This window comes from Etheostoma cragini, chromosome 20 (genome assembly GCF_013103735.1).
Source record: "Etheostoma cragini isolate CJK2018 chromosome 20, CSU_Ecrag_1.0, whole genome shotgun sequence".
NCBI classification, from domain to species: domain Eukaryota; kingdom Metazoa; phylum Chordata; class Actinopteri; order Perciformes; family Percidae; genus Etheostoma; species Etheostoma cragini.
Genome location: NC_048426.1, coordinates 11328365 through 11336846, shown reverse-complemented (window position 1 = coordinate 11336846; position 8482 = coordinate 11328365). Strand labels below are relative to the sequence as shown.

The 8482-nt window shown below is 39.7% G+C and overlaps 1 long non-coding RNA gene across 1 annotated transcript in view; it reads left to right on the top strand.

Annotated features, from left to right (window-relative positions):
* Positions 1-3066: 3066 nt before the first annotated feature.
* The window catches only part of LOC117936181, an 18116-nt gene continuing 12700 nt past the window's right edge, over positions 3067-8482 (top strand). Inside the window, exon 1 of the long non-coding RNA XR_004654898.1 lies at positions 3067-3174. This is a non-coding gene — a long non-coding RNA (uncharacterized LOC117936181). The remainder of the gene's footprint in view (positions 3175-8482) is intronic.

Below are 8482 nucleotides of genomic sequence, written 5' to 3'. Positions count from 1 at the left end.
TTCATGTAACCTTAGCCTATAACACACGTTTCAGCCAGAGTGCAGCGCCCGTCTAGAAGATAAACAGACAGAAAGCAGAGAGGGCGACTCGGCAGTTTGCTACTTGTCGCTCTCTCTATCAATGTAATACCTATATACCTGTTTTAGGCTACGAAACGTGCATGCAGGCTGAAATTCAACCGTACGGTTTTATCGGGATAAATCTATAAACAGAAGGACACGCCGCAAGCTGCTAGGCTAACGTGCAATGGTAAACAGTGCAGCTGTAACATTAATGTGTCTACCTCAGCTGAGAACAGAGAAATGTGTTTCCCTTCCCTACCATGCATTTTGTCATGGAATATTGCCCCCCCCCCCAACTCGCAAAAGTTCAGATTTGCCCCATCTTTTCATAAATTGTGTTTAGAAAACCTTGAATCCATGTTAGACACAGTCATCAAACCCAATGCATGTCATTAGACACAACATGGCCGTGCACAGGTGGCAATGTATTTTTGAATACATGCATGTTATGACCTTCACCATTTAAAAATGTGCCAGTTTTGTGGAGATAGAGTCACTGACCAGTTTGATGGACAATTTTTCACCGCCTCTAATTTTTTTAATGTAAAAGTTGTCTTCTTATCAGCCTCCAGTCTGGACTGATTTAACATTGGAGCCATGTCCTTAATCAAGCTCTCATCATGAAGAGCGGAACATGTGGACAGCCTCTCAAGGACTTGTTTTCTGTCTGGAAGTACTGGAACATCTTCCAGCCTTCTTAGATAAAACAATTATTCTGGGCGGCTTGGAGGATTAAGGGCAGATATTATAATGTCACATAAGAAAAAAGAAACTTTGCCACCGTGGTGCCCTACAGATCAATAAAGCTCAAATATAACGCCAAAGTTTAGCAGTTAAATCCTCTAAAACGTTCGGGTCAAATTTCCATTACATAAACCTCCGAGGCCACAGAAATAATTACTGTGTATTGTGCTACAGAACTGCTTGGCTAAAACAGAACCCCAAATTAATTGTTTTAGAAACATCTAAAATTCTGTCAAATGCAATCTTATCTTTAGACACATCTTCGGTGCAAAATGCCAATTGCTTTGATACATTTCTCAGATCATGATCTGTCAATTCCTTGGTTTTCCGAGTTGATGTAAGTATCACATTACTTGTTTCTTTGTCTTAGCCTTAGTGGCTGCTAACAACCTGGTTTAAAAAATATATTTTGCACAAAATGTTACTGCTGCCAAGGTATAGCCTGACAAACTAGACCCATGTCAAGATGTCTGGGTTTGGGAACTCACCATAGGCAGGGCTTAATCCGAGGGATGAGATAATTAGTTGTCTTTCAAATTCCATCTACATGCAATAGAATAGCACTACAACCACCCAGAGCAACACTAATTGATAGATTAAACTGTTGCCAAATCAGGTCTGAAAAACTCCAAGCACATCTTCCTTTTTAAGAATGACTTCAATGCTTAACTCTTTCAGAGATTTTGGCCTAAGCCGATTCAAAATACAATCTTCTTTTTTTTCAAGTAGCATGAAGTTCACGCGGAACCATCACAACTCTGCCGTCCTTTTGTAAACCCGCCAACCAACTCTATGCACGATGTGATTGGCCTGACCAGAATTTGTTTTTTCCATCTTGCAAGCCAACGGAGAGTTGCTAGACTGATCCTAGCTGCAAATTACATTTCTGACGCTAGGGTGCATCTAGACTTCCAGGCTAGCTAAGGTATGTTAAATCTCTTTCATGCATCTGTTTAACAAGAAAGACCAACAGTGCAATATATCAGGGTGTTTTAGTGGAGAAAACGTGAAAAGGACTTCACAAAACTGATGGTTATAGTGCACTCTGCAATAGAGGGATGAACCCTATTTGAAACTGTCCATGATTTGAAATCTGAAATCTTTATGTGCTTACATACAATTTTTTTTAGTAGTGATGCATTGAAAACTGTACGTATATTTTCTTTATGTGTGGTTACAAACATTGAAAATGTTTTGCGCCTATGCCGTTCAACTTTATAATTACAGTTTAACATGTAAACATTAATGGTCAGTAATTTACATTTGCATCACTGCATACTAACAAAGAACAGGGTGAAAAAAATCACACCGTTGTAGAAGGTAATGGATTTTAGCTTTAATCCTGATTTGTATTTAGTACATAAAACAGTATAATCATGTTAACATCTCCAAATGTAGGTGACGTCATTCCTCAGTGAGGACAGAAACACCTGCAGTTGTTTTGTTTTCCTTCCCACTTGATCCCTGTGACATCCCTCCACATTAATCGTAAGTCCTTCCTCTCACCTCCTCTTCTGACCCACCTGGATCAACATTTGCTCAGCTAATAAGCATAGCATTTCAGCTGAAAGCATTGTTTCTCTTGATTTACTGCACACCATGGCGGCTCTCCAAATTAGAATGTTTATTTATGGCCATCAATATTTAATTGAGTTTACTCTAATCTTGCGTTAGTGGGTTCAGAAGTCTCTGCATGGCTGTTTAAATATTAAAATTAATTGGAGCGGAGATACTGTAAAGAGGCTTGGCTTAATTGTTCTGGGAGAACAGGTAGCTTCTGAAGCCTCGACAACCAGAAGGCAACACACATACACACACACACACACACACACACAAACACACACAGTGTGCTTTTACCAGATGAGTTCTTTGAGATTTCCTGCTGAATGCACAAACAGGATTCTCAGTCCACAGTTGAGTCATTGTGAAAAGTGTTTACACAGTTTTTTCATTCAGGTGTAGCACAAGCCAACAGAGTTAACAAGAACAGAGTTGATCATTTACTATAAAACATGGGGATGCACGTGATCTATGTAGTGAGTTATCACATGCATTAGGTAACATGCAAGCTAAAAATGCTATTTTTCGCTTAAAATGGTGAGTAAAATCTGAGATTGTATTCTGAAGAAGCCGCTATGACAGTGTGGGTCTGAAATTCCGGAGAAACCAGACCCACATGATGTGTTTGTGGAATCAGCTGTCAGTTTTCACTTTTCACAACACAGACTAGCACCGGCTGATCTTATGGAGCCTTATTACGCCTCGTCGCTTTGGTGTGTTCCAAGGCAATTTCTTGACCAACTCAGGAAGACTGATCAGTCCAACTGCCTTTTCTGCTGAGGGTCGGCCGTCTGGTTGGTGTCACAGGTTAAGCCCCGTAGAGTTTTCCCCAAAATGTAAAACTATTTCTTTAATGTATGTACCTGAGAAATGCAGTCATTAAGTGTTTCTTCGAATTGTTTTTGAAATATTTGGTTTACTTTAATTTATTTGTATTTTATTAAATACCCTGCCTCGACTTAGAGTGGCTAAGTTTGACTAACTGTGTTTCAGTTTGGTTGTCCTCGATTCTTTGGATATGATTAATTTTGGTTTGGGTGGCTGAGGTATGAAAACAGGTCTGGAAAGCAGCAGAGAGCCCATGTTAGGCCCTGGGTTATGCTGTTGAGGTGATTTAAATAACACTGTCTGTCTCACATTTCATTAATACACTTTCCCTCTCTCACAGAGCCTCGGGGCATACAGCTAGAGCAGCGACTGAATGAAATTCTGTTTTTCAAAATGAGCAGCATACTCAAAAGCGATGGTAATCTCAGATGTAGAAATTGGAAAAGTCAGCACGGCAAATGCATCAGCAGCTTTCCTCCAGACAAACATGCAATATTGATTCTCTTTTGCAACAGGTCATATTTTATGCATTTGTTTTTAAGATTTAGATATTGTGCTCCAGTGCTCTTCATGTTTGGAAGAGAGGACTTTTGCTTGTAAATTAACATTAATGATGACTGAAGCAGACTTGCACTCACTGCCTGGTCACCTCAGAAACCCGAGGACTCATGTATAAAAGACTGCGCAGCTTTCATACCAGAAGATGGCGTACCTCAAAAGCACCTACGCACAGAAACATTCACATGTAAAAAAAACAGGCGTAAGCGTAATCAACGTGAAATTGAGCGCATGTGAACGAGCTACAGACCCCCCCTTGACTCATCCATAAATTAACATTACAAATTTGCCCACAACATCATTCTTTGTCCAATCACAACGAGTTATCCCGCTGCAGATGGAAAACAACTTCTTGTGGCGTTGGAGGTTCTGAACAAGGAGGTACAAGGCGAGAAGGCGAGAAGAAAAAATATTCTGTTTGGTTGTTTGGTTTGTCATCTCGGATAAGCACTAAAAAAAATACACGTACAAAAAGAAATGATTACACAACATAACTCATTTAAAATGACTGATTTGATCTAAAATTAAAGACAAAAAAATACAATTTCATTATAAAAATACAATGTTACCTTTTTGTAATTTTACGTATGTAAAAGGAGGCCCCTGGAGGCCCCTTGTCAGTTACTGTAATGAATCTTAATAAGGTTACTGTGTGTGTGTGCGTGCATGTGTGCATGGGTGTGTGCATGGGTGGACTGCTTTGTGGAAATGACTGGTGTTTCCCAGGTTCCCATCTGACCCTATAGTGTGCATAGGTTTGCACGCTTTACTTCTTGCACCAGCCATTAGTATAGTTAAGCTTGCTTTCCTCAGCTGTCTCTGGAAACAGAAACTTTTGTTTGCTCACATCTGCCTTTTCCTCCTGTAGTTAAGATTCAAATTTGCAGGAAATCCAGATGCACTCCAATACTGTAAAGCAGATTATTCACTTTGATGGCATACAAGTAAATAAAAACAACGGCAAGGGGAGAGTGTGCCAGAATAAAATATCCTCTGATAATATTTCTGTTTAAAGCACTCACTCTTCTAGCCAATTCAGCTGACAATGAATTGTCATATGTGCCGACATCAAGAAGACAGATACCTTCATAAAAACTGCCTTCAGTGCCAAATAAACAGCAGCAGGAAATAAACTACAGTTTGAATTGCAAAGGACTGTGACGTGGTGATGTCTCTTATCATTAACCCACAGAGGAGGCGTAGGAGGGTGGATGGATGTACTGCGTCTGACCCCCCCAAATCCTCCAGACTGGCTCTGAACCGAATTTAGCATCTCCCCAGACTAATTTTTGTATGTATATTAGATGAAGAATATTTGTAGAAGTGCCAGTTTGGTGGCGCTCTGTGCTGCTCTATAGATTAATCCATGCTGACTCTCATGATTCAATCTGTTAAATTAAAATGCAATTGCAGTTATCCTTCAGGGCTCTGCGTCCACCAAGTTTATAATAAACCTTTTTGTTTCACACATCATTATGAAACACACTGACAGGTAACCTTAAAAAATTACTGATTACACAACAATCTGCTGACAAAGTGAAAAAAAATATATATAATCAGAATGCTCTACATTTTCAATTGCTAAATGTTTAAGTGATAAAGTTCAGGTGCTGAAATTTATGATTCCGTTTGGAAGTGCAACTCTTCATTCGAATTCCACACACTTTTACTCCGGTGCTGGGGTGAATAGAAACCCATAAAAAGGCACTGCAGCTGCTCCTGAACTGCAGTAATGACAGGAGAAAGGAAAACAGAAAACTTCTTAACTATCTAGTTTTTTCCTTCCACATCCAACATCAACTGTATATTGTATATTGAAATAGAACTGAACATGTTTTTCTTTTTTAAATTGTAGTCAGAAAGCTTTGCTGAAGGTGCAAACATGAAATAAACACGTATGTTAGACTTTGTTTTGGTTTTAAACGGGGTTGTTACAGTTATATTGGAGCAAATCCTTGTGGGTAGAAAGTCAGTATGATAATACTGAAAATGATCATTTCCATGTAAATTTCAGTAACAAAACAAAAGGAAACAGGGATGATCTGTGATGGGTGGAAATTAAGATGAGGAGGAAATGTTGAGTTTTAGGTAAGTAGGGGAAGGTGATGGAAAAGAACGTGTGTGAGTGTTAAGGGGTCTGACTGCTTTAAATTGGATGGCACATTGCAGCAACGGCTGAAGAATTTTATTAAGAGTCTTTATATCTTCTGCCTTAAGCTGCCCCGATCAGCATAATCCCTGTCCAAACAAGAGATAATGAATCTTCTCTTTTAGTATTTGGGTTAGATAGAGGAAAGCATGATGCCAGTGATGTGAGGGAGAAGTGCACAAATTATTGGATTTAGATTAGGAGGGGCCTATTTTAATGGGTTGAAGTAATACCACAACCTTAATGAAAAGTTGCCCCGGGGAAAGAGTGTGTGTGTGTGTGTGTGTGTGTTTGTCTGTGTGCGTGTGTGTGTGTCTGTGTGTGTGTGTGTGTGTGTGTGTGTGTGTGTGCGTGCGTGTGTGTGTGTGTGTGTGTGTGTGTGTGTGTGTGTGTGTGTGTGTGTGTGATATAGAAAGCAGATTGGCCAATAAGATGTGCGTAACATAGCTCATTGAAAACTATTGGGAGAGAGGATTTGTCTTTCTTTTATTTATTTTTTATTTGTAATGCAGTCATGTCCATATTGTGGTTTATATTTTAGAATGTATTCATTAAGATATTGGCTGCAGTAATAAAGTAAAAAAGAAATACTTTGTAAGTCCTTTTCCTAACCACTTTTCCTTAAATCGGCCATATTATGCTTATTTTCAGATTCATAATTGTGTTTTGAGGTTGTCCCAGAATAGATTTACATGGTTCAATTTCCAAAAAATTGTACTACACATTGCTGCAGATCCTGTTTTCACCCTGTGTTTGGGTCTCTGTTTTAGCTTCAGAGTGAGACATCTCATTTCTTTACTATCTTTATCAAATCCAAGAAAAAATTATTTGTTTTCTTTCATAATATGGGCACTTAAACACCAATGGTAAACGTCATGAGGTCAAGTAAAGGTCGGAAGGAGAATTCAAAAGGAATTAGGATTAGACAACCGTGGTGCGAGGGGAATCCTACTGCCCTTACACTCGGCTGTAATCATGCAACGGCGGATGTTATTGACTTGGGTCTGCCAGCGCATCTGGATGCTTCGCCCAGTGCGTTTTAAATGTGATGTTTCATGCAGGTTTAAAAAATGTGGACAGCCCATCACAGCATGATTATTACACAGGTGTGCCTTAGGCTGGCCACAAAAAAGGCCACTCTAAAATCTGCAGTGTTACTGTATTGGCATAGATTTATCAAGTAGTTGATTGTGGACTGTGGAATGTTGGTCTACTCCTCTTCAATGGCTGTGCAGTTGCTGGATTTTGGCAGGACCTGTAGCACGCTGTCGTATACGCCGATCCAAAGCATCCAAAACATGCTGAATGTGTGACATGTCCAGTGAGTAAACTGGCCATGAAAAAAATGGAATTGTGTACAGATCCTAGCAACATGGGGCCGTGCATTATCATGCTGCAATATGAGGTGATGGTCGTGGATGGATGGCACACAATGGGCCTCAGGATCTCGTCACGGTATCTTTCATCAATAAAATACACCTGTGTTTTTTTGTCCATAATATACCCCTGCCCATACCATAACCCCACCGTCACCATGGGCCACTCAATCCACAACGCTGACATCAGCAGAAATTCTTTGGTTGTGCAAACCACTTGTTGCAGCAGCTGTCCGGGTAGCTGGTCTCGGACGATCTTGGAGGTGAAGATGCTGTCTGTGGAGGTCCTGGGCTGGTGTGGTTACACGTGGTCTGTGGTTGTGAGCACGGTTGGATGTACTGTCAATTATCTGAAACGTCTTTGGAGACAGCTTATGGTAGAGATATGAACCTTCAATTAATGGGCAACAGCTCTGGTGGACATTCCTGCAGTCAGTATGCCAAATGCACAATCCCTCAAAACTTGCGACACATGTGGCGTTGTGCTGTGTGATTAAACTGCACATTTTACACTGGCTTTTTTTATTGCCTAAGGCACACCTGTGCAAAAAATCATGCTAATCTGCATCATGATAAACCTGTGAGGTGTATTTGTGAACAATATCTGAGTGAAATAAGCCTTTTGTGTTCTATTTTATGGTAATCGGACTTGCATTTATATTGTTGTCAGCTCAGTAAATGCAAATATTTCTCAAACTTGCCGTTCTAAAACATGTATTGTTGAGTTGTTTGGGCCGCAGCCCTTTATTTAAAATGCATTTATTATTTGAAAAAATAGCCTTATTACAATGACAGATTTATGGGATGGAGTGGCTTGCATCGTTCAGAACAAACAAAAAATACTGTACATCTCAGTTGTGCTCTATTCTTCTGTAATAAAACCAAAAGAGGGAGGGTATGTAGACTTTATCCAGAGAACTTTTCTTATATTGTCAGGGATCAATGTATTGAGAACACTGCACTTTTTGTAAAGGATTACAAAAAAATGTGAACAAGGTTGTCTCATCCTTTTAATTCCTCAAGCTAGCCCTCGTCTTCATAATAATAATTAAACCAGCCAACCTTGGTCTCTAAAGACCAGTTTACATGCACTCTTTGACACTATTTGAAGTGAAGCCGTTGATGCCAATTAATCAAAGCAGAAATACCTCAACCTTGGTATTAAAATGAGAAACCACAGACAGCGAGACATTTAAAGGACTTC